The 27,291-nt window shown below is 35.4% G+C and overlaps 1 long non-coding RNA gene across 4 annotated transcripts in view; it reads right to left on the bottom strand.

Moving 5' to 3' along the window:
• Positions 1-1,287: 1,287 nt before the first annotated feature.
• LOC127562566 (uncharacterized) overlaps positions 1,288-27,291 on the bottom strand; it is an 83,132-nt gene continuing 57,128 nt past the window's right edge. Inside the window, exons 1-4 of one of the 4 annotated variants that reach the window (XR_007953705.1) lie at positions 12,694-12,802; positions 8,808-8,950; positions 5,168-5,229; positions 1,288-1,391 (exon numbers count right to left, since the gene is read on the bottom strand). This is a non-coding gene — a long non-coding RNA (uncharacterized LOC127562566). The other 3 variants (XR_007953707.1, XR_007953706.1, XR_007953708.1) reach the window with 3 other exon arrangements.

Below are 27,291 nucleotides of genomic sequence, written 5' to 3'. Positions count from 1 at the left end.
AAGGTGTACATTTTTAGGTTAAAGAAGTTTGCTAACATGTGGAGGTCCTAAAGCCTTGGTGATACTGCACATGCAGTTACATGGGATGAATACAGAAAAGATGGCAACATTAATATAGGGAAATGCTAACTAGCAGGACGACAGCAAAGCAAAGAAAGCAAGCAGGCACCACACTGGGGAAAAGTCCCTTTTGTGTTGTGCAGTCCAACATCCTTCCCTGTATCCTGTTGGTGCTATACTCTCTCATTGGCTAATTTCTGTATTATATTTAAATCCCACTATCATGTGGCCACTCGATGGTGTGGTTACAGAACATGTTGGCCAGCTTGTTGCTGATTACAGGAGGTGTTTGGGGTGAGGAAATAGAATCCCATCATAAACAGCAGCTGTTTTCTGTTCTGACCAGAACAGAACAGAACCCGGAGGGTTTTCCCCTTCCAGACTGATAGCTTTGGGAGGACAAACTGAGTCATCTTTTGTCTAAATTTTTACCCAGCTCTTAGTCATTGAATGTGGCTTCATACAAACTGAGACCTGGAAAAGACCTTAATTTAGAAAGACCAAAGTCACCCATTGCATCCTAGGCTGTCACCTCCTTGGTCTTGCCATTGAAATCCAATGACCCTGGTGGAGAGAGCAAGATGACAACTGTGGACAGCTCTTCCTCAAATCTAATTCACAATCATGTTCCTGATTGTCACTGATCCTCTTTGAGAATAAAGGATGAACAACTACCAAACCCTTCCCAATACCTTCCTTAGAGATGGTAGAAACTGGAATCGTCTTACTCTGTTGCTACTCCTTCTCTACCTGACTTCATTTTCATGGAACAAGATGCCCATTGATGTGCCATGCTTCCTCTTCCTCCTCACCCTTAGACAGACAGACACACACACACACACACACACATACCCTCACCAGCCAGCACTACCACTTTCCCCTTTCTTTTTGTGAGTTGTCTCTTCCTTTAGATTGTAAGCTCCTTGAGGGCAGAGACTATCTTTTATTAATTGTATCCTTAGCACTTAGCACAGTGCTGGCAATAGTAGATACATAAAAAGTGTTAATTGGATTGGATTGGTATTTGAACTGACACATCTTTGGTTCCTTCATTTCCCCATGAAACTTTCATCTGAAAATAGGGAGTGAAAATTAAAGTATGGTTTAAACCGTATTGAAATTTTTGGTGCAATAACTTCTAATTTAATAACTTTATTTCCTAAATTATATTGCATAGTTCAGGTAGGGTTAAAAAAAAGTTGAAAAAATTAAAGTTATAACATTGGATTCAAGTGAAGTACACACTAGTGTATTTTTATTTATTTTCAAACATGCCCAATGTTCAAAACAAAGGGTATTTGGTGATGGTCTTTATCCAAATATGGTATTACCTGAAAGAAAAAAAAAAAAACACGTTTTTTAAATGATTTACAAGAATATAAGTGAGTAGATTTCTATTATATGCAAATACATAAAGATCTCTATGTGTATAGATGCATATAAAGTATATTTATAATCTCTTGAATAAAACCATAATATTTTTATTGATTTTGAAAATCCAATTTTTCATGTGTTTGAACTAAATACATATCTAAGTTTACTTTATAAGCTCATATGGTTGGTCACAAAAGAGATAGGATTCAGCATAATCTATTAGTATGACAAAACAACAACTTCCATGACCTAATTTATCATTATTTATCTTGTCCTTTCTGTAGCCTTTTACATAATCACCTATTTCTCCTTGACACTCTTTTCTCCTTAGGTTTTTGAGATACTTCTATATGTCTCATCATTTCCAAAGCAGAAGTTTAACCATACCATTCCCTCTATTCAATTAATTTTAGTGGTTCTCTATTGCTTCCAGAATCAATATAAAGTCCTCTTGATGACTTTTTAAAATCTTTTTATAACCTTGTCCCTCCAACCTTCTCCACCTTCTTTCTCTTTAAACCTCACCCTTTGTATTCTGTGATATATACTGACACTTTTCTTTGCATTAAGACATACCATTCTCAACCTGGTCATTTGTCTTCACTGTCCCTCATGCATTTGACTCTCTTCCTTACTCCTTTCTGCTTCCTAACTTCCCTGGCTTCCTACCAGCATCAGCTACAATCTAATCTTCTGTGAGATGCCATTCTCTCTTGATCATTTCCAATTTATCTTGCATATTTTCTTTGTATGTTATCTCCCCCATTATAAAAATATCATTAAGAGCAGAAACTTTGTCTTTTCTCTTTCATTGTATTCCCAAAGTAAGATTAGTTAGCTCAATGCCTAGTTCACAGTAGGCACTTAATAAATGCTTGCTTTTTGACTGATAGTAAATGTCTGAAGATTGATCTGAATTTGTTATGCCTCAGTTTCCCTGAATCGTTTTGCCTCAGTATCCCTGGGGGAAATCCCCTTTCCTGGCTATTAGAACTGAGATAATTAGGTCTGGGAGCCCTGACCACTAGCATTCCAAAGAGACATAAAATCCCAGAGGTATCTCAAACACCTAGATGGGACCATCTGCACCAGACTCCTAGCTCCTAGCATCTTCCCAACTTATCAGAATTTATGATCTTTGCTCCTTACCTCTAACCTGTCAGAACTGAATTGATGGTCCTTTCCTGGAACTTCCAGCTCACCAGTGCTCTACCCCTTGCCTTTTGTTTCCCTGATCGCTGGAGCTCAATAAGAGTCTCTGGAATCTCTCCCTCATTGATTAGATGCTTTGAGACAATAGCCCCATCCTCCAGCTGGTATCAATATGGATCCTGTTTCGCCCCAGTGCAAACTCTCCTTCTAATAAAATATTAAAAACCTCTAATCTCTATCTTACCTCAGGTTCCTCTGGCATTACAATTTTTCCTATTTTAAAACCATGCTTTCCACTAGAGCACACTGCCTCTTTTTTTGTTACCGTTCTTACTTTGAATCCCAGAAAAAGTGTTTGAACACCTAGGTGTATAGGCTTCTGAATATGTGCCTTTATTATTATTATTATTATTTTTGCTGAGGCAATTGGGGTTAAGTGACTTGCCCAGGGTCACACAACCAGGAAGTGTTAAGTGTTTGAGGTCAAATTTGAACTCAGATCCTCCTGGCTTCAGGGCTGGTGCTCTATCTACTGTTCCACCTAGCTGCCCCGCCTTTGATTACTTTTTTAAAAAATTTTAATGTTACTTCCTTTTTGCTGTGGATTAATCATGTCCATGTGATATTTAGTGAAAGTCATATAATCAGTTTATCGGTATCTTGTCAAAAGACCATTGATTTGGAACTGGAACAGGAGAGTTTGGGAAAAGCATAGTAAGAAACAGTAGGAAGTATTTACAAAATTGGGTCTTTTTTTCCTGATTACATGACTTGTGGAACAGAAAAGTTTTTTTTAAGAGCTTAGGACAAAAGACCTTCACTAATTAAACTGTAGCCAGACTGGATTTAAACTCTCTCCTGAAAGAAATTCAGCCAAGAAATAAAACAATCTGGAGAGATGGCAGAGATAAAGATGTGTTAGATTTAGAACTAGAGGTTCCTTAGAGGTTATCTCATCCAAGCTCTTCATTTTACCAATGAGAGAACAGAGTTTAAGTAATTTGTTCAAGATCATACCAATATTGAGGTCAGAATCTGAACCTAAGTCCTTTGGTTCCAAATACAGTGCTTTTTACACCATGTTATATTGAATATAGTTGGGGGAGGAAATCAAATAAAATTATAAAAATTTAGCAGTGAAAGAGACAATAAAAGTCATCTAGTCCAGCTCTCTAATTTCATGTCGTTGCTTCCCTCCTCCCCCATCCCAATCCCCAAACAAAGATATAATTACCTAAAGTAAGAGGGGGAATAATGAGGTATTAAATCAAGAAAGAAAACTTCCTGTTGCTATATATCTGTTGTAGCAAAGTCACTTGATCTAGAATCAGAAAGGTTACAAAGCATTGAAATGGAAAGGTCAATGGCCATAGGCTAGCTGAAGGCTGGTTATGCTCATTGTGACCTGTAAAAAAAGGTAAGGTAAGAAAATCCAACCCCTAAGAAGGGGTGCCCACTTTTCTCATAGATTCTGTTTTTGTGGAAGAATATGTCCCATGGATAGAAGGTAATTTGTGTCTAATGCTATTAGCTATCATTTAAATATCTTTGCTTTGAGCTCATTGTGTTTACTTGCTAGCTATTAAAGATGGACTCACAAATGGAAGCTTGTGAGATAGTTTTAGAAATAGGGACCTACAGATTCACATTCTTGAGCCTGGGGGTAGTATTGTCTGTTGGGGATGCAACACAGAGCCGGGCCACCTACATGACTTATGCCTTCAAATATTTACAGAGTTGTCCCGGATCTTTAGGCTCAAAACTTTCATTTAAACTCTACTTCTGATACTTGCTTACTACCTATGTGATGACTTTAGGAACAAGTGATCACTTCACCTTTCCTGTCCTCAGTTTTTTCATCTCCACAACAGAGGGGCTTGGACTAAATGGCCTCTGGAGTAATTTCCAGCTCTATGCTCCAGCTCTATGACAGGTGGCAGAATGAAAATTAAATAGATGGAAATCACAGGCAGATTTTTGATTCAATAGAAGGAATTAAAAAAAAAAAATTGGCCCCAGATGGAATGAATTGGCTAGGCAGTCATTGAATTTCCTACCACTAGAGTATCTTCAAGTGGAAGCTATAGAATAATTTTTCAGGAACATTATCAATCCCTTGCCAGTTCTACAATTCTGTTATTCTTCAATAATTATCTGCTACCTTGGAAATTTTAAGATAGAGAATTGAGACAACATCATTTAGTTACCTAATCTAATGTCTGTCTCTTTCCTATGTAGATATTCTCTCCACCTCCTTCACATGCAGATAATCTTTCCTATTTTCTGTTTTGTTACCCAATTATCTCTGCTAGATAGCTTTCAACTGTCTTTGAGAATGCAGTTACAGTTGCTTACTTATCTGTGGGAAATGTCTCCTCTGAGTGTGAACAGGGTGGGCTGGATTTGCCCATGAGCTTCTGCCAGTGTCAGCATTAGCAATCTGTTTCATTTCTATAGTAGCCAAATGTTGATTCTGTAAAAAATGTCTTCTCTGGTGTCTCAGCCAGTCCATATAATTACTATATTCCACCATGCATCGACTATCCCTTTGTTCATTCAACTCCAGTAGATCTTTACTCACTTCAGATGCAACAGACATTGTATTTAATTGTTGCGAGGTCTCTGAAGAGTCAATGATGATAACTGTGGAGAGAAAATGATATTCTATGAGGTTACCATAAAATGCCTATTTCATAGCAAACAATAGAAAGAGAAGTTACTCACAGGAAGCAAAGTTCCTGCTGTCACTCTTCCCTTTTAAAATCCAAATAAAGGTACTTTTATATAATTAAGAATCAATAGTCTATAAACAATCAGGGGGCACAGTGTACAGAGGGCTGACCTCAGAATCAGGAATACTCATCTTCCTGAGCTCAAATCTAGCCTCTGACACTCACCAGCTGTGTGACCCTAGTCAAGTTACTTAATCCTGTTTGTCGCAGTTTCCTCATCTGTAAAATGAGGCTGGGAAGGAAATGGCAAATCATTCCAGTGTCTTTGCCAAGAAAAATTCAAACAGAGTCTTGAAGAGTCTAAAACAATTAAACAAAAACAAAATGTCTTTCAATAGTTTTCTATTTTTTTATGTTGTTGTTTGCTTTTATTTTGCTGGGGGGGATGGGGTAATGGTCTTCAAAAAGCAGAAACATGGAGGGGTACCCAGTCCAAGTCCTCTGAACATACTTTCCCTGGAGTCTCCCCAACTCTACTGCCATGGCTTTTCCTCTGTCCTTTGACAGTTCTTGGTTTGGGGTTCCAGGCCAGAGAAGAGAATTCAAGGAGAATCTGAGGCCAGAAGCATCAACCCCATAGAGAAGATTAAAGTTCTTCTTCAGAGGAAGATACTGAAGTAACCAAAAAAAAAAAAAAAAAAAAAAAAGCTTCTCCTACCCCAAAGTCTAACATCAAATGTTACTCAAAAAAAATTCATAGAAGAAATTTAAAAAAAGACTTTCAAAAGAAATTGATAGATTGAGAAAAAAAGTTTAAAAAATAATTCAAGAAAAATAAGATGATAATAAGAGAGTCAACCAAACCTGGAAAAGAAGATCCGGAATCTCAAGGAAGAAAATGACTCCTTGAAAACTAGAATTGGGCAAGGGGATGCCAAGGAAGTTATATGAGAGTAAGAAGTAATGAAATAGAAGAGAATGTGAGACATGTCATAAGAAAAATAACAGATCTAGAAGAGAAAACATAATAAATGAGCTACCTGAAAGTAATTAACAAAAGAATCTTGATACAATACAGGAAATAATTAAAGAAAATTGTCCTCAAGTATTTAGAACAAGAGGGAAAAGTAGAAACAGAAAAAAATTTCCAGTGAATACTGAAAGAGATCCCATAAAAATACCTACAGAAACATCATAGTTAAATTCTGAAAGAAAAAAAAAGAGATAAAGGAGAAAATATTATAAGCAAAAAAAAATTCAAATATGATAGGACCATAATTAGAATCACACAAGACCTAGCAGTGTCTCTGTTAAAAGACTTCGGTCTTAGAACACTATATATCAAAGAACAAAAGAACTAAGGTTGCAGTCAAAATTTTCATACCTACCAAAGTTAAGCATAATCCTGAACAAAAAAAATTAATAGCTATTCGATGAATTTCTAGACTTCAGAATTTTGTTGCAAAAAGATCTGAACTTAATATATAGTATTTGTGAATGGTTAGAAAGTATTAATTGGCAACATTTACCCATAATAATATAGACTATACAGGCTATATAATTAGTGACTGCTCTTAGTAAAGTAACTGTGATAAGCGCCCTAGGCAAAAATTGCTTAATAAAGTCTTTGGACTTGTAAACTTTCCATTCTTCACTATTTTTCTTACCTTTGTCCTTTTCCTTCAGTGACATTTAATACCCTTATTTTTTTTCCCTTCCATCAAAATTTGCCAGCAGGAAAAAATATATGAAACTAATTCTAAAGTATAAAAGATCAAAAGCATATAAAGTATCAAATCCTCTAGAGACCTTTACCTTTTGATAAATCTTACTATGCTTTAAGAGAAAAAAAGGAGGGAGGGAGGGAAAGAAGGAGAGAAGGAAAAAGGGAGGGAAGGAAGGAAGGAAGGAAGGAAGAGAGAGAGAGAGAGAGAGAGAGAGAGAGAGAGAGAGAGAGAGAGAGAGAGAGAGAGAAAGAAAGAAAGAAAGAAAGAAAGAAAGAAAGAAAGAAAGAAAGAAAGAAAGAAAGAAAGAAAGAAAGAAAGAAAGAAAGAAAGAAAGAAAGAAAAGAAAGAAAGAAAAGAAAGAAAGAAAAGAAAGAAGGAAGGAAATTCTAATTGAATATAAAGCATTAACTAGATGCTGCTGGGAATAATATTTGGGAAAATAGCAGGGCTTTCAATGTGTTCCAGAAATATTAACTTAAAGTTAGTAAGCTTTCCCTAAATTTCAAATCCAGTTCTATTTCTTAAATTTGGAATTATGTTTAATTAAATCATTCTTGCATTATAAAGATGCAGACATGTCTAGGTTATAAATTATTAGTAGGATATATGAGTTTCGTTTTGGATATAATGAATTTGAGATGCCTTTACTTTGGAATATCCGATAGATAACAGAGGGTTACCAGACTGAAGCTCAGTAGAGAAACTGTGGATGAATATTTGCAATATAATCTGAGTCATCTGCATGTAGATAATATATAAAAAGACACACAACACTTTCTTCCTCTCTGAGGTGGCCATATACAATGTGTTCATTCAGCTAATTTGGAAAACCAATAGAATTCATTGTCAGGGATTGTGTGCCCAAAATTTGTTTTTAAATTGGTCTGGAATCAATCACTATAGGCCAAGTGCTGTGCCAGATACTAGGGATATAAATACAAACATGAGACAGGATGTTACGTTCTATTAGGAGAGTAGAACAGTTCACACATAACAAATTCAGCATAGATATACATATACATGTGTACATCTATATAGATATAGATATAGAAAGTTTGATATAGATATGTATTATGAAATATACACATGTAGGAAACCAATTATTTTTAACTATCAATTAGTAATGCTAACTAGAAATAGGAAGAATATGGAATTTTTTAAAATCTCCAAGAAATGCAAAGCATCATTATGTTATAGAAAAATACTTGGATTTGGAATTGAAGGACTTGGGTTTGAAATCCTGGCTCTGTCTTTTAATTTTAAGTGAATTTAGGTAGATTATTCACTTCAAATTCTGTGATTCCATTCCTTAGCTGAAAAAATTAAGTGGCTGTAATAAATTACACAAAATCCACTGTTTTGTTCTAACCTTAACTCTTTTAAATTCTTAACTTTAATCTCATTATTTTGATTAGATTTTAGTCTAAAATTTTACTTTTTTTTTATTTCCAGCTCTCATACTTCTTGGTGAAGGGACTAATGAGGGGAGAAATAATTTGATTCTTGATATTTACAATGATTCAAATATATACTTTTCTTCAAATAGTTTGAATTTTTTTCAGAAATTTTAGGGGTTTTTTAAGTCAAAATGGAGTGGTTTAGAGAATTCATTTTGGTATCATTAAGGTCAGGGTTTAAGTCTATCTTCTGATACATTTGTGTAAATATCATTCAACCTCTCAGTGTACCAGAAGCTCTCTAAAACTATGTGATATAAAAGTACAAACCAGTGTTTGTGGAGGAAAGTTTTCATATTGAAGAAATCACAGACGTAGAACAAAAATATAAAAAACACTTTTGGAAATATAAAATGGTACATTACCTAAACTTTGGATACAGCAGAAGAATCTCAGCTGAAGATTGTTAAGTGGCGCTTCTTTTTTTTGTTTGTTTGAATGTGAATATATTGAGAGGCTGAAAGAGGTATGTATTTCTTGTGATTAAGAAATCCCAAAGGCCTGAGGTCTGAAGAAACGCAGCAGTTAAAGGGGGAGAAAAAAAAATTATATTGTTGCTTAGCAACTGATGATAAGAGCTTGGCTGATTTCACAATTGACCCACTTATTTGGTAATAGTTTTCCATGGCAATTGCTGTGCTAGGAAAACATTTATTTCTTTCCCCCCACATAATTGTATTTTATCTTTTCCAATTATATGTTAAGATACTTTCCAATATTCACTTTTAGAAGATTTTGAATTCTAAAATTTTCCCTCTTTCCCACCTTTCCTCCCTCCCCAATACAGCTATCTGATGTAGGTTATACATGTACAAATATTAAACATATTTCCTTATTAGTCATGTTATAAAAGAATCAGAACAAAAGGAAAAAATCATGAGAAAGGAAAAAAAGTGGAAATAGTATGCTTTGATCAACACTCTGATTCCATAGTTCTTTCTCCAGATGTGGATGACATTTTTCCATTATGAGTCTTTTGGAATTGTCTTGGATCATTGTATTGCTGAGAAAAGCTAAGTTTATCATAGTTAATTTTTCCATAATGGTGCTATTGCTGTATACAATGTTCTCCTGATTTTTCTCACTTCACTCAGCATCAGTTCATGTAAGTCTTACCAAGCTTTTTCAAAATCTGCATGTTCACTATTTCTCATAACACAGTAGTATTTCATTACATTCCTATAACACAGTATGTTACTGATGGATACCCCCCCAATTTCCAGTTATCTGCTGCCACAAAAAAAGAGCTACTATAAATATTTTTGTACATGTACAGGGTTAGGGTTAGGGTTAGAGTCGGGAGGCATTTTTCCATTTTTTATGATCTTTTTGGGAGATGTAGAAGTGATATTGCTGGATCAAAGAATATGCACAGGAAAACAATTATTGTTGGATTAAAAAAAAAAAAAAGCCTGACTTAGGCTGCTTAACAGATTTCCCCATCAATGTTGTTTTCTTGGAATATGTTTTAATGAGTTATGTTTCTTTCTACCTGCTAATAAACATGTAAATTGTATTTCTGTATTATAAAATTTGACTCTCATATTCCAGCTGGTTTTCCAACTAGAAACATTTCCTTCTTTCACTCTGTAGGCAAGCTAAATGGCTTGCCTGAACCTTGATGGTTCAGAACCAGCTTAAATAAATTTTTTGAAACAGTTGGTTCTGTGCTACTTTATTTTTTTTCCAGAATCAGAGCTAAAGTTGAGACTCGAGTAGCACTAACACCATCAGGTATGTGAATCTTCAACATCTTTTGCCTAATATGTTGGAAATTATCACTATGAGCCCAAGGTAAATCAGGCAAATGAGAAGTTATTTATTGTATTTTGAATTCCAGCACCAGACTGGTATGCTGTCTACCTTCAACTAATTTTTACTTTGAGAGGCAAGCACAAGTGAAAAGTTAACTGATAGAAAAATGAAATACATAATAAGTTTCAAATCAATAATACAAAATCACTATGAATGGGAAAGATCAAAGAAGGGTCTTGAGTTATGCCTTAAAGGATGGATAAGGTTTTGATAGATGGGAAGATAGCGGAAGATAATAAAGGAGCAAGAAATTAGTAAGAGATATAAGACTGGAATGTACATAATGAAGTATTCATGTTGGGAATGTAGATTATTTGGATTGCACCTGGACATAGAGAGAACATTGCCCACCTATATCACTTTTACTGGGAATCACCATCACTAAGGGGCTGGTGCCAACTGAAGACTCCAAAGAGAATGATGAATAAACAAAAAAGGATTTGGGGCCATGGTGAGAAAAAATGAGAGAGTAGGAATTCATGTTTGTTCAGAGCTGGAAATAGAACTGCATGCCATAGCTGAGCACAGCCCCTGCGAAAGAAAGAAGGATTAGCATAGCATAGTAGAAGCAATGTCTAACAGGGTTCCTACTATGCAGGCTCGGCTGTTCTGTCCAAAGAACCTACCCCACTTCTGCTCCTCTTTCTTTATTTTAAACCAGGCATTATTAGCCTAGAACTTATGGGCTAATTTCAAAAACATTTTTATAATTCCTATCTCAAAATAATTTGTTTCCTTTAATGTGGGAATTGAGTGAATCATCTTGTGTTTCAATTCTGGATCTAGCTCAGTTCCTTATCTATTAAATTATGGGTCTGATCCAATTTCTACTTTGTGAGGAAAATTTTATACAATTATGGGAGTTGTGAGAAAACTTTATTGCATTGTTTCAACTTAATCCTATGTGGCTGGGAAACTGGACCACCCTTACCTATTGTTTAGAAACCCTTTAACTAAGGAATGAAGTTATAGTGACCAGAAACCCAATCAGATCCAAAGAATTTATCTTATCTGAAACCGATCCCATATTGATCAATTAGTTACTATCCTTGTTCCTTTGATTAGACACAGATACTTAAGACACATCTTTTTCTGATTTCAAGGAATTGCATCTGTTTGTTCTCTCCCTTCAAACTTAGAAAGTCCCTAATATATTCCCTCAACTAGAAATCAGATTATATAATATGGTATCCTGTTCATTATTTTCTCTTGATACATAAAAATTTGTTTTCTCTTATATTTGGGGTTCAGGATCAAATTGAGGAAACCTGGATCCGATTTATTATGACATACATTGTTTAATAAATTAATATTTTTGGAAGCTTGGCCCTTTGATTCTACACTCAATTCAATCAATCTGCATGTCATATTGGAATCCTTAAATATTTTATTTTAGACATTTAAAAACATCATTATGAAAAGAATCCGTTGGCCCTGGCAACCTGCCAAAGAGGTCTATGACATAAAATGGATGAAGCCCTAATGATTTCTGCCCACATCACTCAGCAGAACCTGCTAAAGTTACCAGTAGCCTTTTAATTGTCAAATCTCCTGACCCTTTCTCAATCCCTGTCTTTCTTGACTTCTTTGTAACCTTAGTCTTTATTGATCTCCTGGATACTCTCTCCTTTCTAGCTTTTGTGAACACTGCTCTCTTTCCTTATTCTTCTCCTTAGTCTTTTTTTCTGGATTTTATTCAGGTCAGGAGCCAACTGTGGGTTGTCCAAGGCTCTTTTCTGGACCCATTTATCTTCTCTATACATATTATATTGCTTTGTGATCTCATCAGTTCCTGTAAGTATAATAATTATAGCTAGTCTTTCTATAACTTTATAGTTTACAAAGATCTTTAAAAGTATTACATCATTTGATCTTCATAAGAATGCTATTATTATCTCCATTTTAGAGAGAAGAAAACTGAAGCTGGGAGAGATAAGGTACCTTGCCCAAGATCACACAGCAGGATTTAAACTTGTTTTCTTGGCTCCAACTCTAGTACTTTAGCCACTGTGCTGGCTAGTAAATAAATCCCAGATCTATAAAGCCCCATTCTCTCTCCAGGGTCCTTATCACATATCATTTCACCCTGAATAGTTTATTGGCATCTCAAACTCAACATGTTCAAAGCAGGAATCACTTTCCTTCCCTCCAACTATTAAACTATGAAAAGCACCTCAATTCTCCCAGGCTCATCACCTCAGGGTCATTCTCAACTCTTCACTCACACTAACTCCATCCAGAATCACATATGGCTGGAAGCCGTCCTTCCAAAGCTTCCCTGGAGTTTCTTAGAACCAGGAATGGCAGCTCTGAGTATGCTCTAGATGCCTCTCACTTCTTGTGGCAAAACATGGTTGGTAATATGCTATACGTTGTTAAGTCGCCTATTCCAACTTTGATTCTTCAGTGACTATGTGGTGCCACCTGATTTCTCACCCTCTGTTTGGAGGATTCTTCCCAGAATCCATCAATAGTCTCTTGATCTTTGTCTTGTTACTAGTTTCTGATGACTCTGGAGGAGAGAGCACATCAGGTCCTCTCATCACCACCAACAACAACCACAGCAACAATAGTTCTGCAGTCCAGGGGTCCTCAAACTACAGCCTGCGTGCCAGATGCAGCAGCTGAGGATGTCTATCCCCCTCACCCAGGGCTATGAAGTTTCTTTATTTAAAGGCCCACAAAACAAAAGTTTTTGTTTTTACTATAGTCTGGCCCTCAAACAGTCTGAGGGACAGTGAACTGGCCCCCTATTTTAAAAGTTTGAGGACCCCTGCTGCAGAGAGAAGGACTTCCAAAACTAAACCTTGTCATATATATTTCTTCTATCTGTGCTTCACAGTTATCTTCTCATAGCTTCTTCTCCTTTTTCTTCTCTTTTCCTTTTCTTCCTCTTCCTCTTCTTCTCTTCCTCTTTTTTTTTTTTAATCTGGGACAGTTTACTTTTGTCTTACGCAGTTTTCACTTTTGATCTCTTAAAGATAGCTCTGAAAAACAGGTTTTTAAAAAAAGCCCTTTTTTATATTTTAAATGGAACTACCTGAGTATACTTTTAAACCCAAATCATTCAGTTTTCACTGAATGACCAATAATAGGCCCAGCCCACCGGCTCATATTGCTCATGGTTTAGTATTAGTACCTTAAAATGAGAGTAAATAGCAATTGTTTTCTGTTCTGGCCAGAAATTCTGAGAATCTTCTCCTTCCAGATTTAAATTTTTTAGGATGATAAATTGGACCATCTTTTGTCTCAATTTTTACCTACTCTTAGCTATTCAAAGGGTTTGGCTTCAGACAAACTAAGATCTGGAAAAGACTTTAATTTACTTTTTTTTTTTTTTTTTTTTTTTGCTGAGGCAATTAGAGTTAAGTGACTTGTCCAGGGTCACAAAGCTAGGAAGTGTTAAGTGTTGAGACCACATTTGAACTCAGGTCCTTTTGACTTCAGGGCTGGTATTCTATCTACTACACTACATTCAACTAGCTGCCCCAAGATTTTAATTAAGGAAGACCAAGATCACCCATTACATTGCCAGTCACCTGCATCTTTGTGTTGCTACAGAATTTCAATGACTCCAAAAGAGAGAGCAAGGCTAACAACTTTGTGTAGCTCTGCCTTACTCAAATCCAACTCACACATAAGTCAAAACATCACACTTGTGATTCGTTGGTTCTCTTTGAGAATAAAGGATGAACAAAGACAACAATAACCATGACTGTGGTTTTCCAAGAGGCCACAGAAGTCTGACCCTGATGTTTATTGTGATAAGTCTTGTCTCTTCTGCCTTCACAGAATTTCTTTTTATTCATATAATTGCCACCACAGTGCAGGTATTGCCTGATTTGGATGGGCTATTGTCAGAATTTTTTAGTTGGTTTCCCTAAATCAAATCTCTCTTCACTCCATTCTTTATTCAACTTGCAAAGTGATTTTCCTAAATTTCAGTTGCTACATGTCACATTTAACTCCTTCCCCCATCACTTTTTAAATTCCAGTAGCTCCCTATTACTTCTAATATCAAATATGAAATTTTCTATCATTTAACACCCGACACAATTCAACCTCTTCCTACATTTCTAGTAATATGCTTCACTCAATTTCAGGCACCCTCTGATTTCCTGATGGTGGAATATTTGCATTTCCTCACACATGACAGTCATCTCTCAAAACCATGCGTTTTTATTGACTGTTTCTCATCCCTGAAACATTCTCCAACTCCTCCTCTACTTTCTGACTTCAAGACTAAGTTCAAATCCTGACTTCTACAGGAAGCTGTTCTTCCCCTTCATCCAATCAATTCACATTCCATTTATCTTATATGTAAGTAGTTTCATGTTGTTATCCAGATTAGAATGTAAACTCCTAGAGGGCAAGGTTCATATTTTTGCTTTTTCGTCATATCCCCATTGCTTACCACAGTGGCTAACAAATAGTATGTGTTTAATGAATGTTTATTGAGCTCCTAACTGACCAAATGCAAACTAGGTTAATTTTTCTTTTAAACGGCACTGAAATTATCTTTAAGATTTAATTGGCCCAGAAAACCAAGTTTTGAACTGTTGTCTAGGAACAACAATTATTGCCAGTTTGGTTGTACTGAAGAGTGTATGAAGGGGAATAATGTTGAACAAGTCTGGGGGAAAAAAAGTGGATTGAATCCAGGCTGTGAAGGGCTTAAAGTATTAAAGTGAGGAGGTTAATTTTTATCCCAGAGGCAGCAGTCAGGGAACTACAGAAGCTCTTTACTAAGAGTGTAATATGCTTATTTTGGCAGCTATGTGGGGAATAGAATACAGAGGGGAAACACTGGAAACTGGAAGACCAATTAGGAAGCTAGGTTAGAGATGATGAAGGTGTGAATCATCACAGTAATTGTGTGAATGAATTAAGAGTACAAACATGATAAATGCTATATAAATAGAACTAAAAAGACTTGGCATATATATAGTTGGCTATGCAGAGTGAGGGAGAGAAAGAGTTCAAGATGACTTTAATGTCGCATACTTGGGTGACCAGGACAGTGGTGCTGCCCTTTACAGAAATAGGCCAGTTTGCAGAAGGGGCAGATTTAGGGGAGAAGGTAATGAGTTCTATTTTGCACATGGAGTTTTACTGAAAATATATACAGGTGGAGAGGTCCAACAGAAAGCCAGTGCTGTAGGATTGAATTGGATTGGATCTGGACATACAGATTTGATAATTATGTGCAGAGAGGTAAAAATTCAACTCTTACAAGCTAAAAGAAGAAAAGAGGGCTAAGGACAGAACTTTGAAAGACATTCACTGTCATAAATCTTTGGACACTTCCAGCAAAGGAGCTTGAGAAAGATTGGTCAGATATGAAGAACTAGGAGAAAGTGTCATGGAAGGAGGGAGAAGAGACTTTGCAGGAAGAAAGAATGACAAAGTATCAAAAGCTGAAGAGATCAAGAAGCTCAAGAATCAAGAAAAAGTCTTTGGTCTCATTGGTTAAGATGTCACTGGTTCTCAGAAAAAGTGGTTTTTAGTAGAATAATGGTGTCAGAAGTCAAACTGAAAGGAGTTGAAAAGTGAGACTGGTTATATTCTGCCAGGTTTTCCTAGGAGTTAGGGGAAAGAAACTGAGATATGAAACAGTATACCTGTTCATTGAATGGCAGGAAAGGTCAAATGAAATGCTTCAAGAATAAGGGCAACAAAGAACTATAAAACTGAATGTACTTTTGACCCAGGTACTGCTGGAAAATGAGTAGATGCCCATCAATTGGGGAATGGCTGAATAAGTTATGGCATAAGAAAGTATGGAATATTATCATTCTATTAAAAAATGATGAACAAGAAAGGCCTGAAAAGATTTACATGAACTGAAGCTGAGCAAAACAAACAGAACCAGGAGTACATTGTACACAGTAACAGCAAGAATATGCAATGATCAACTAAAAAGACTTCTCAGTGGTTTAATGATCCAAGGCAATCCCGATAAACTTTGGATAGAAAATGCCATCTGCATCCAGAAAGAGAATTATGGAGATTGAATGTAAATCACACATGCTATGTTCACTTTTTTCTGCTCCTTTTTTCTTCTGTTGTGGTTTCTTCCCTTTGATTCTGGTTTTTCTCTCCTAACATGATTCATAAAGAAACCAGAAAAAATAAACCAATTAAATAAAAAAATAAGAATAGGGGCAACCTGACCTGTTCTTGGGTATTTTAATCTTCAATCTATGCCAGGGTGGCCTAAGCCACCCATTGATTTGTTATTCCTTGCTCTTGCTACAAAACTGGCTCATCCCTTCTCTAAATTGAGAGATGATTTATATGGATACCTATTCCATTCCAATTAGTATTAATCAATTTTTAAGAATCCTATCAATGTTCTATATATATGGCTCCAGAACTATGAGCTACAGATTCTAGGTTCACTTGCTCAACCATAGGAAGTTAACTAAAGGCCTTCCACCTTTGGTCTTCCTTGTCATGGTGACCAAGTCCAGCATAAAATCACATGTAAAGTCCCCCCAAATATTTTTGTACCTCCAGACCAATCACTTGTCCAATAGGATCAAGTGACCATCTTATAACCACTTAGGACACTGATAATGATAGCTTGTATCATTTCCTCCTGCCCAATCTAAAGAGAAGCTTTAGGTTTGTAACTGATATTCCTTACCTCACCCAACTGGTGACCCTGTTGATATATTATATTGCTTATTTTTAGATTATATGTTATATGTCCATCAGTGGAATTATTTTGTACTTGGTATAATTTTACTTGAATGACTGGACACCCTACAAAATGAGGTTCTGGAAGGAGGAGGAATCTCAGATCATAAGATCTGAGGTTTACTTCATTAGAAGGAACAATGGAACCTTTAAATAAAATGCCATTGGCTCAGCCTCAGTCTCTTTTATTGTATGTGGGATAATTTTAATTCCCCCACTAAATATACATTTCCTGGATGATACCTTTTCTGCACTACTCTCTTTCCTAGGAAAACTTAAGAACATATTGCAGACCAGGTTAGTCCTAGGCAAGCCTGGTATCAAATGAGAAAATTACCCTTTATATTATGATATATTATTATAGATTATAGTACATATGATGTGTATTATTGTATAAAAAATCATGAAGAAAGCCTGGAAAGATTTACATAAACTGATACTGAGTGAAACAAACAGAACCAGTAATCCATTATACACAGTAACAGCAATTGTGAGATGATCAACTATGAAAGACTTGATTTTTCTCAGCAGTTTAGTGATCCAAGACAATCCCAATAAACTTTAGATAGAAAACGCCATATGCATCCAGAAAGAGAACTGTGGAGATTTTATGTAAATCAACACATGCTATGTTCATTTATTTCTGGTTTTTTTTTTTTTTCTGTTGTGGTTTTTCCCTTTTGTTCTATTTTCCCCTGCCAACAAGTATAAACAGGAAAAAATAAAACAATTAAATACAAAAAATAAGAATAGGGCTAATACCCTCTTTCCTAAGGAAACTTAAGAATATACTTCAGAATAGGTTATTTCTAAGCAAGCCTGGTATTTAATGAGAGGATTACTCTTCTTATTGTGATATATTATTATAGATGATAATTTATATTATATGGCAGATTCATAATACATTGTTATAAATAGATTATAATATTATATAGCATGTATATCATATATTTTGTAAGTATAAATACAACAGAAACATTACCCTAAAAAAGGGAAAGTAAAAAGGAAAATATCAATGTATAATATGAATCAGGTATGAGAAGTAATTTAATGTGATAATGGGAAGGTAAACATAGAACTCACAATGTATATTTAACCAAAACAAACTTAGAACAGGGTACAGAAACATAAATGCTATTATAAACTCATACTCAAACCCAATCAAGACATAAAGCAGTTTTCAAGATTGCCAAATAGGCATTTTTACATTTCAGCTTGGCTCTGCCAAACTAGTAAACTAACACTTGTTGGCTGGCAAGATGGTTCAGCTCTGGTTGATTCTCAAGTCAATGACCATTCTCTTCAGTACACAATCTTCCTTTGTTGCCGGCTAACTCTGGCCTTATGAAGATTTCGAGACTTATAAGGTCCTTACCACACCCTAGGGACTTAAGATGGGGACTTATTTCTCAAAGACCAGAAAAGGATGAACACAAAGATGTAGCCAAATCCAAGCTGGGGCTAGACCAGGCAAGTGCTCACAACTGCGTGGTGACCAAGGCAGGGAAGACCAGCTTCTCCTTCTTCCCTCAGCTCTTGGGAGGCATCTCCAAATCACCCTGTGTGGTTCACAGCCAGAAAATAAAAGAAAGGGATTGGACTAGACATTCTCTTTTAATCTGTGGAGTCATCAGCTCTACTGGCTCCTAAGTCAATAAATAAGAGGACTCTCATCTCAAAGGGCACAGCCCTCCACAATGAGTCCCACATAGCCTGAAGCAGGAACATCTATGGGATGACCCTTGTACAAGGACTTAGGCACAAGTCATTGCTGGTTATAGGCCACCACCTATTTAGGTGAGTTGCAATTTGGAAACTTCAGATTGTGCTGTTTCGAGATTCCACAAAAGTCTGACTCTGATACTGAGGTAGATCAATCCCTAACATATAGGAAGAAAATCAAGAGAAAACAATGTCATAAAAATGAGGGTATAGAGAGTACATAAAAAGAGAAGTTCAAAACTTGAAGAGATGTCAAGAATGAAGAAAACCAAGAAAAGACCACCAGATTTAGCTATTGGGATTTATTTAATTTATCTTGGAGAGCAATTTCAGTAGAGCTGTAATGACAAGTCAGATTGCAAGAAGTTGGAAAGTGAGGGTAAGAAGAATGCTTCAATAACCTCTTTTCTTTCTTCTTTGGAAAAATACTATATATTTATTGCTAATTCACTTCTTTCTTATTCCACAGCTGAAAAGAAGAAAATCACTATACCCTCAAAAAATGAGCATAGTGAAGCAAAACAAATACATGTTGGCCAGGTCTAAAAATGTTTCATTTTGTGCTTGGTCAGGAAGTGGGAAATAAGTCTTTCTCATTGGTCTTCTGAAGTTAGGGCCAGTCATTGCATTGAGCCAAGTTCTTAAGTCCCTGAAAGTTCTTTTACTTTGCAGTGTGATTATTCTTCCATAAACTGTTTTTCTGGTTCTGCAAACCTCATTTTGTATCATATATCACACACTGTTGCTGTTACTAAGTACAATGTTCTCTTGGTTGTTCTTACTTCACTTTGCATCAGTTCATGAAAGCCTTTGAAGGTTTTTCTGAACTCTACCTACTCATTCATATACCACAACTTCTTCAGCCATTCCCCAATTAATAGGAGTCCCCACAGTTTCCAAATTTTTGCCCCAAAGAGAACTGCTATAAATATTTTTGTACATGTAGTTCCTTTTCCCTTTATGATCTCTTTGGGATCTAGACCTTGTCATAGTATTGCTGGATCAAAGGAAATGCACAATTTTCTGGTCCTTTGGGCATAGTTTCAAATTGCTTTCCAAAATGGTTGGATCAGTTAATTATTCAACCAATAGTGCATTACTTTCCCATTTCCTCTATATCCTCTCTAATATTTATCATTTTCCTTTTCTATCATATTAGCCAATCTGATAGTTGTGAGGTGGTACCTCAGAGGAGTTTTAATTTGCATTTCTCTAATTAAAGAGAATTTAGAGCATTTCTTCATATGATTATAAGTAATTTTGATTTCTTCATCTGAAAAGTGCCTGTTCATATGCTTTGACCATTTAGCAATTGGGGATGGCTTGTTTGATTCTGTTCTTTATATAATTGAGAAATGAGGCCTGCATTAAAGTCTTGCTATAAAGATTGTTTCCCAGCTTTTTGCTTTCCTTCTAATCTTGCTTACATTGGCTTTGTTTGTACAAAAGATTTTAATTTAATGTAAACAAAATTACCCATTTTATATTTTGTAATGCTCTCTATCTTTTGTTTGATCACAAATTCTTCCCTTCTTCATAGATCTGACAGGTAAATTATTATTTCTTGATCTCATAATTTACTTATGCTTTCGTCATTTATGTCTAAATCATGTGCCTATTTTGACCTTATCTTGGAATTCAGTGCAAGATGTTAATCTATACCTCATATCTGCATTTTTTTTTTTTTTAGTTTTCCCAGCAGTTTTTATTAAATAGTAAGTTCTTATCCCAGAGGCTGAAGTCATATTAGGCTTCTCAAACACTAGGTTACCATGATCATTTACTATTGTGTCTTATGTGTCTAATATATCCCACTAATCTACTACTCTATTTATCAATACTAATTAGTTTTGCTGATTATCATTTTGTACAGTTTGAGATCTGGAATTGCTGGGTCACCTTAATTTGCATTTTTTATTAATTCCCTTGATTTTCTTGATTCTTTCAGATGAATTTTCTTATTTTTTTTCTAGCTCTATTAAATTTTTTTGGGGGGGGGGCAATTTGATTGATATGTTCCTGAATTAATAAATTAAGCATAAGGATCATTTTTATTATATTGGCTTGGCCTACTAATGAGCAATTGGCATTTTTCCAATTATTTATATCTTACTTTATTTATATGAAAAGTGTCCTGGCAGGTAGACTGCCAAGTATTTTATTTCTTTATTTGATAAAGCTTTTTATTTTCAAATATATGCACAGATATTTTGACAACATTGACCTTTGCATTGCCTTGTATTTCAGATTTTCTCCTCCTTCTCCCCACTCTCTTTCCCTACTCAATATATGTTAAACATGTTAAATATATATATTAAATCCAATATGTATAAACATATTTATACAATTCTCTTGCTGCATAAGAAAAATCAGATCAAAAAAAGAAAGTAAATGAGCAAGAAAACAACACAAGTGAACAACAATAAAAAGAACGAGAATGTTACATTGTGATCCACATTCAGTTCCTATAGGCCTCTCTCTGAGTGTAGATAATTCTCTTCATCACAAGATCATTGGAACTGGCATCAATCATTTTATTGTTGGGAAGAGTCACATCCATCAGAATTGATTATCATATAATCTTATTGTTGCCTTGTACAATGATCTTCTGGTTCTGCTTATTTCACTTGGCATCAGTTTGTGTAAGTCTCTCTGGGCCTCTCTGAAATTATCCTGCTGATCTTTTCTTATAGAACAATAATATTGCATAGTATTCATAACTTATTCAGCCATTCTCCAAATGATGGGCATCCACTCAGTTTCCAGTTTCTTGTCACTACAAAGAGGCTGCCACAAACATTTTTGCACATGTTGGTCCTTTTCCTCCTTTAAGATCTCTTTGGGATATAAGCCCAGTAGTAACACTGCTGGATCAAAGGGTAGGTACAGTTTGAGAGCACTTTGGGCATAGTTTGGGATCTGTTCACAATTCCACCAACAATGTATCAGTGTCCCAATTTTCCCACATCCCCTCCAACATTTGTCCTTGTCTTTTCCTGTCATCTTAGCCAATCTGAGAGTGTGTGGTGATATCTCAGAGTTTTCTTAATTTGCATAAAATAGAATTTCTTTTTCTATCTCTTGATGCTGGATGTGTTTTGTAATTCTTGTGGGTTTATTTTATATTCTGCAACTTTTCTAAAGTTGTTAATCATTTCAAATGTTTTTTAGTTGATTCTCTAGTATTCTCTAAGTACACCATCATATCTGCAAAGAATGATAGTTTTATTTCCTCAATGCCTATTTGAATTCCTTCAACTTTTTCCTTCTTTTCTTATTATGATAGCTAACATTTCTAGGATAATATTGGGTAATAGTGGTGATAATGGGAATCCTTGCTTTACCCCTGATATTACTGGGAAAGCTTCTAGCTTATCCCCCCTAACACATAATGCTTGAAGATGATTTAGATAGGTTTAGATAAGATACTGCTTATCATTTAAGGAAAACAACCTTTATTTCTATGCTCTCTGGTGTTTTTAATAGGAATGAGTGCTGTATTTTGTCAAAAGCTTTTTTTAAGCACCTATTTAGATAATCATATGATTTCTGTTGGTTTTCTTATTGATAAGGTCAATTATGTTGATAGTTTCCCTACTATTGAATCAACCCTTCATTCTTGGTATAAATTCCACCTGGACATAGTGTATGATCCTTGTAATATATTGCTATGATCTCCTTTCCAGTATTTTATTTAACATTTTTTCATCAACATTCATTAGAAAAATTGATCTATAGTTTTCTTTCTCTGTTTTAGCTCTTCTTGGTTTGTGACACCACATATTTATATCATAAAAGGAATTTGACAGGACTCCTTTTCCTATTTTCCCAAAGAGTTTATGTAACATTAGAAACAATTGTTCATGAATGTTTGATCAGAGATAGAGCCTTGGTGAGGGTAGAGACTCACCAAGTTCTCCTCTAAATTTCTTCAAATTCCTTTAAATAATGACTCTAAACACATTTTAGAGAGTCAGAACATAGAAAAATACTGAATGGAATATTTTCCAGCCAAAGAAAATTTAAAAAGTCAGCAGGAAACATCTATGAAATTAGGGTAGGAATCCAGCATGCAGTCCTGCTACAGGCTGTACCAGTGAAGCCCCAGTTCTGGCTCCAGTGCCAGCAAAGCAAGAACTGGATTGGATTTCTGAATCAGTGGCAGTACTGGCAGTTTCTAGACCTCTCAGATCAGAAGTCACCAAAGACAACTTAAAATGTCAGCAGAAAAGATCTGTCAATAAGGTGAGAGGGCCTTGGAAAACCAGCAAACCAAGAAGGGTTTAGATGGCAATGGTAGCCACAGCTTCTAGAGGCTTCAGCTCATAGGAAGTCCCTTTACTAGCACTGAAGAAAAACTGTTGCTTTTATACAGTAGTACTTACAGCCAGTGGAGTGGGGACTCTCCTCATAGTTCCAGGGTAGAACAGAGTTCTTGTGGTCAGATCCTTAGAAGGATCTTTGCAAACAGCTGCACAAAATGGTTGAAGCTCAGGACAGAGCACCTTCCACCCTAGAAACAGAGCCCTACTTTAACAAAGAGAAATGGGCTCGAAAAATGAGCAGACAAGAGAAAAACATTCTAACCATAGAAAATTACTATGGTAAGAAAAAAGATTAAAACATACACTCAGAAGATGATAAAGTAACACTCCTATACCCCAAATCTCCAAGAAGAATAAGAATTGAGCTTGGTCAATGGGAGAGCTCAAAAGGGATTTTGAAAATCAATAAAGAGAGCTAGAGGGAAAATTGGGAAGAGAATTGAGAATGACACAAAAGGAAGTACAAAAAGCTAATGAGAAGAAGAATACCTTAAAAAGCAAAATTTGTCAAATAGAAAAGGAGGTACAAAAACTTATTGAGGAAAATAATTTAATTCTTTAAAAAATTAGAATTGAGCAAATGAAAGCTAATGATTTTATAAGAAACCAAGAAACAATAAAACAAATGTGAAATATTTCTTTTAAAAGAAAGCTATTTTTCTCTCTCCTCTTTACCTTTTTACACTTCTCTTGAGTTCTGTATTTCAAGATTAAATTTTCTATTCAACTCTGGTCTTTTCATCAGAAATAGATGAAATCCACCTGTTTCATTTAATGTCCATCTTTTTTTCTGAAAAATGATGTTCAATTTTGCTGGATAGTTGATTCTTGGCTTTAATCCAAGTTCCTTGGCCTTTCACAATATCAGATTCCATTCCCTTCAATCTTTTAAAGTGGAAGCTGCTAAGTCCTGGGTAATCCTGATTGTGGCTCCTCAATATTTGAATTGTTTCCTTCTGGCTGCTTGCAATATTTTCCCCTTGATTTGATAATCCTGAAATTTAGCTACAATGTTCCTTGGAATTTTCATCTCTTTCTGGAGGTGATCAGTGAATTCTTTCAATGGTTATTTTATCCTCTGGTTCTAGGACATCCAGGCAGTTTTTCCTTGAGGATTTCTGAAAGATGATGTCTAGGCTCTTTTTTTCATTATGGTTTTCAGGAAGTCCAATAATTCTTATATTGTCTCTCCTAGGAAAATTGTTTTTCCAATGAGGTATTTTACATTTTTTCTATTTTTTCTTTTTCTTTTTTTTCTTTTTCTTTTTTTTCTTTTTTCTTTTTTTTTTTTTTGGTTTTGTTTGACTGATTCTTGAAGTCTCACTGATGATGACTCAATGAGACTTCCATGTGTTCAATCCTAATTTTTAGTGAATTATTTTCTTCAGTAAGTTTTTAAATCTCCTTTTGCATTTGGGCAATTGAGGTGTTTTGTTCATTGCATTTTTTTTTTCCATTTCACAAATTCTGTTTTTCAATGAATTGGTTTCTTTTTCATATCTATTTTGTAAAGAGTTAAATGCTTTTTCCATTTCATCAAATCTATTTTGTAGGAGTCTTCTTCAGATAATTTCTGTTTTTCCTTCCCCATTCCCTCTTATAAAGATCTCATTTCCTTTCCTCATTTTTCTTCTGTCTTTTAAGATCCTTTTTGAATTCTTCCAAGATAACCTTGTGAAATGGAGACCAACTCATATCATTCTTTGGGGCTTCATCTGGAACTGATTTGCCTTTAGAATCCTAAGGATATGAGATCTGTTCTTCTCTTTCTCCATAAAAGCTGCTTACAGTCAGAGTTCTTTTTGCTTTTTTGCTTATTTTTTTTTTAAAGATTGAGTTATGCTCTTAAGACAAAGGGGTGATAACCACTTTAGTTCGCTCTGGGGCTAGTGTTGCTGACTGACTTCCAGTGTTGGGTAGGCATGGCCAGGTCTCACGTTCTGGGGTTCAGGGGCTCACAATTTGTCCTTTGTATTTGCTTTAGTTATCTTACAGCTAATCTGCTGATCCATTGGCTTGTAACCAGGACAGAATAGCCTGAGAGCCTTGCAGTAGATTCTCTGGTACACAGAAGCTGCAACACCCTGGCTCCCTACCCCAGCTCCTTGCCCCCAAGCTTCCTGCACTGTATTCTGGCCTGGGCAGCCTTTCCCCTTGCCTGATTGAAATGGACATTTTCTGAAGTTCTTCCAGAGTATCCTCTTCTGGAGATTTGTTGTACTCCAAAAATTTGTGAGTTCTGTCACTCCAAAACCAGTTCAGAGGCTTAATTTATTGTTGATCTGGGGGAAGCTCACAGGAAGTCACATAGATATGTTTCTACTCTCCACCATCTTAGCTCCATTCCTCCTCCCCCAATGTGATATATCTCATTAGAAAAAGAATGTCAACCTAAAAAAAAAAGATCCAGGAGAAATAATTTTAAATTTACTAGTCTACCTGAAAACCATGACCAAAAAAACCAAAAAGCCTAGACACCATCTTTTAAGAAATTATCAAAAAAAATTGCCCTGATATTCTAGAACCAGAGGGTAAAATGCAAATTGAAAGCATCACCTCATGAAGGAAATGCCCCCCCCCAAAATTCACAGGAATATTATAACCAAATTCCAGAAGTCTCAGGTCAAGGAGAAAATATTGCAAGCATCCAGAAAGAAAAAATTTAAGCATAGTGGAGTCACAGTCAGGATAACAGAAAATTTAGTAGCTTCTACATTAAAAAAACCGGAGGGTTTGGAATATGATATACCAAAGAACAATGGAACTGTATCTAACAACAAAGAATCATTTAACCAGCAAAACTTAGTATAATCCTTGAGGGAAAGGTTGTAATTCAATGTAGTAGAGGATTTTCAAGCATTTGCAATGAAAAGACAGAGCAGAATAGAAAATTTGATTTTCAAATATAGGACTCAGCATAACAAAGTAATCAGGAAAGGGATATCATAAGGAATTTAATAAAGTTGATCTGTTTACAATCCTACATGGGAAGATGATACTTGCAATTTAATAGAACTTTCTAATAATTGTGGTAGTTAGGAGTATAGAGACAGAGAAAATAAGTATGAATTGAATATGAAACAATATTTTAAAAATAAAAGTTAAGGAGTAGAAAGGAATGTACTGGAAGAATGGAAGAGGGAGAGGTGTAATGGTGTAAAGTATCTGGATAAAAGAGGCACAAAAAAGCTTTTACTGTGAAGGGAAAGAAGGTGAGGAAAGGGGGAATGAGTGAACCTTAATTTCATCAGAATTGGTTCAAAGAGGAAATAACATACACAATCAATATGGATATAGAAACCCATCATACACTGCAGGAAAGTAAGAAGGGAAGAGGATATAAGAAACAGAGAGGGCAATAGAAGAGAGGGCAAATTTGGGGAGGAGGTAGTCAACAGCAAAACACTTTTGAGAAGAGTCAGGATGAAAGAAGAGAGAAAATAGAATAAATGGGGGGATACAGTCAGCAATTGTAATTGAAAAATGAATTTTGAAACACATTACTCTGATGAAAGCCTCATTTCTCAAATGTATAGGGAACTGAGTCAAATTTGTTTTTTTTAAAAGGCCATTTTCTAATTGATAAATGATCAAAAGATATGAATTACGCCCAAAGGGCTAAAAAATCATGCATATCCTTTGAACTAATGATACTACTGCTAGGCATGAATCCCAAAAGAGATTTTTAAAAAAGAAGGAAAAGGACCTGTATGTACAAAAATATTTATAATAACTCTTTTCTCAGAGCAAAAAATTAGAAACTGAGACCATACCCATGGAGAATGGCTAAAAAAATTGTGGTAAATGGTTATGATGAATATTATTGCTCTCTAAACAATGATGAGCAGGGTGCTCTCAGAAAAACCTGGAAAATCTTCCATGAACTCAAGCAAAGTGAAATGTACTGTGTACAAAGAGTAATGTACAAAGAGTGGGACGATCAATGTGAATGACTTTGCTATTCTCAGCAATAGTCTCACAGCTACTCTGAAAAACTTAAAATGAAAAATCCTATCCATAGCCAAAGAAAAAATTGATTATGTCTGAATACAGATTGAAGCATACTTTTTTTTACTTTATTTTTCTTGAGGGTTTTTTTTGGGGGGAAGGTTCTATGTTTTTTATCATAATGTGACTTTTATGGAAATATTTTGCATAACTTCATATTGCCTTCTTGAAAGGGAGTGGAGATAGGGAGGAAGGGAAAAAATTGGTACTCAATGTTTTAAATATAAATGTAAAAAAGTGTTTTATATGTAACTGGGAAAATAAAATAATAAATATA

The sequence above is a fragment of the Antechinus flavipes genome, chromosome 4 (genome assembly GCF_016432865.1).
Source record: "Antechinus flavipes isolate AdamAnt ecotype Samford, QLD, Australia chromosome 4, AdamAnt_v2, whole genome shotgun sequence".
Classification (NCBI taxonomy): Eukaryota; Metazoa; Chordata; class Mammalia; order Dasyuromorphia; family Dasyuridae; genus Antechinus; species Antechinus flavipes.
Note: the sequence above shows the minus strand (reverse complement) of the source record. Positions and strands in the feature narration are given on the sequence as shown.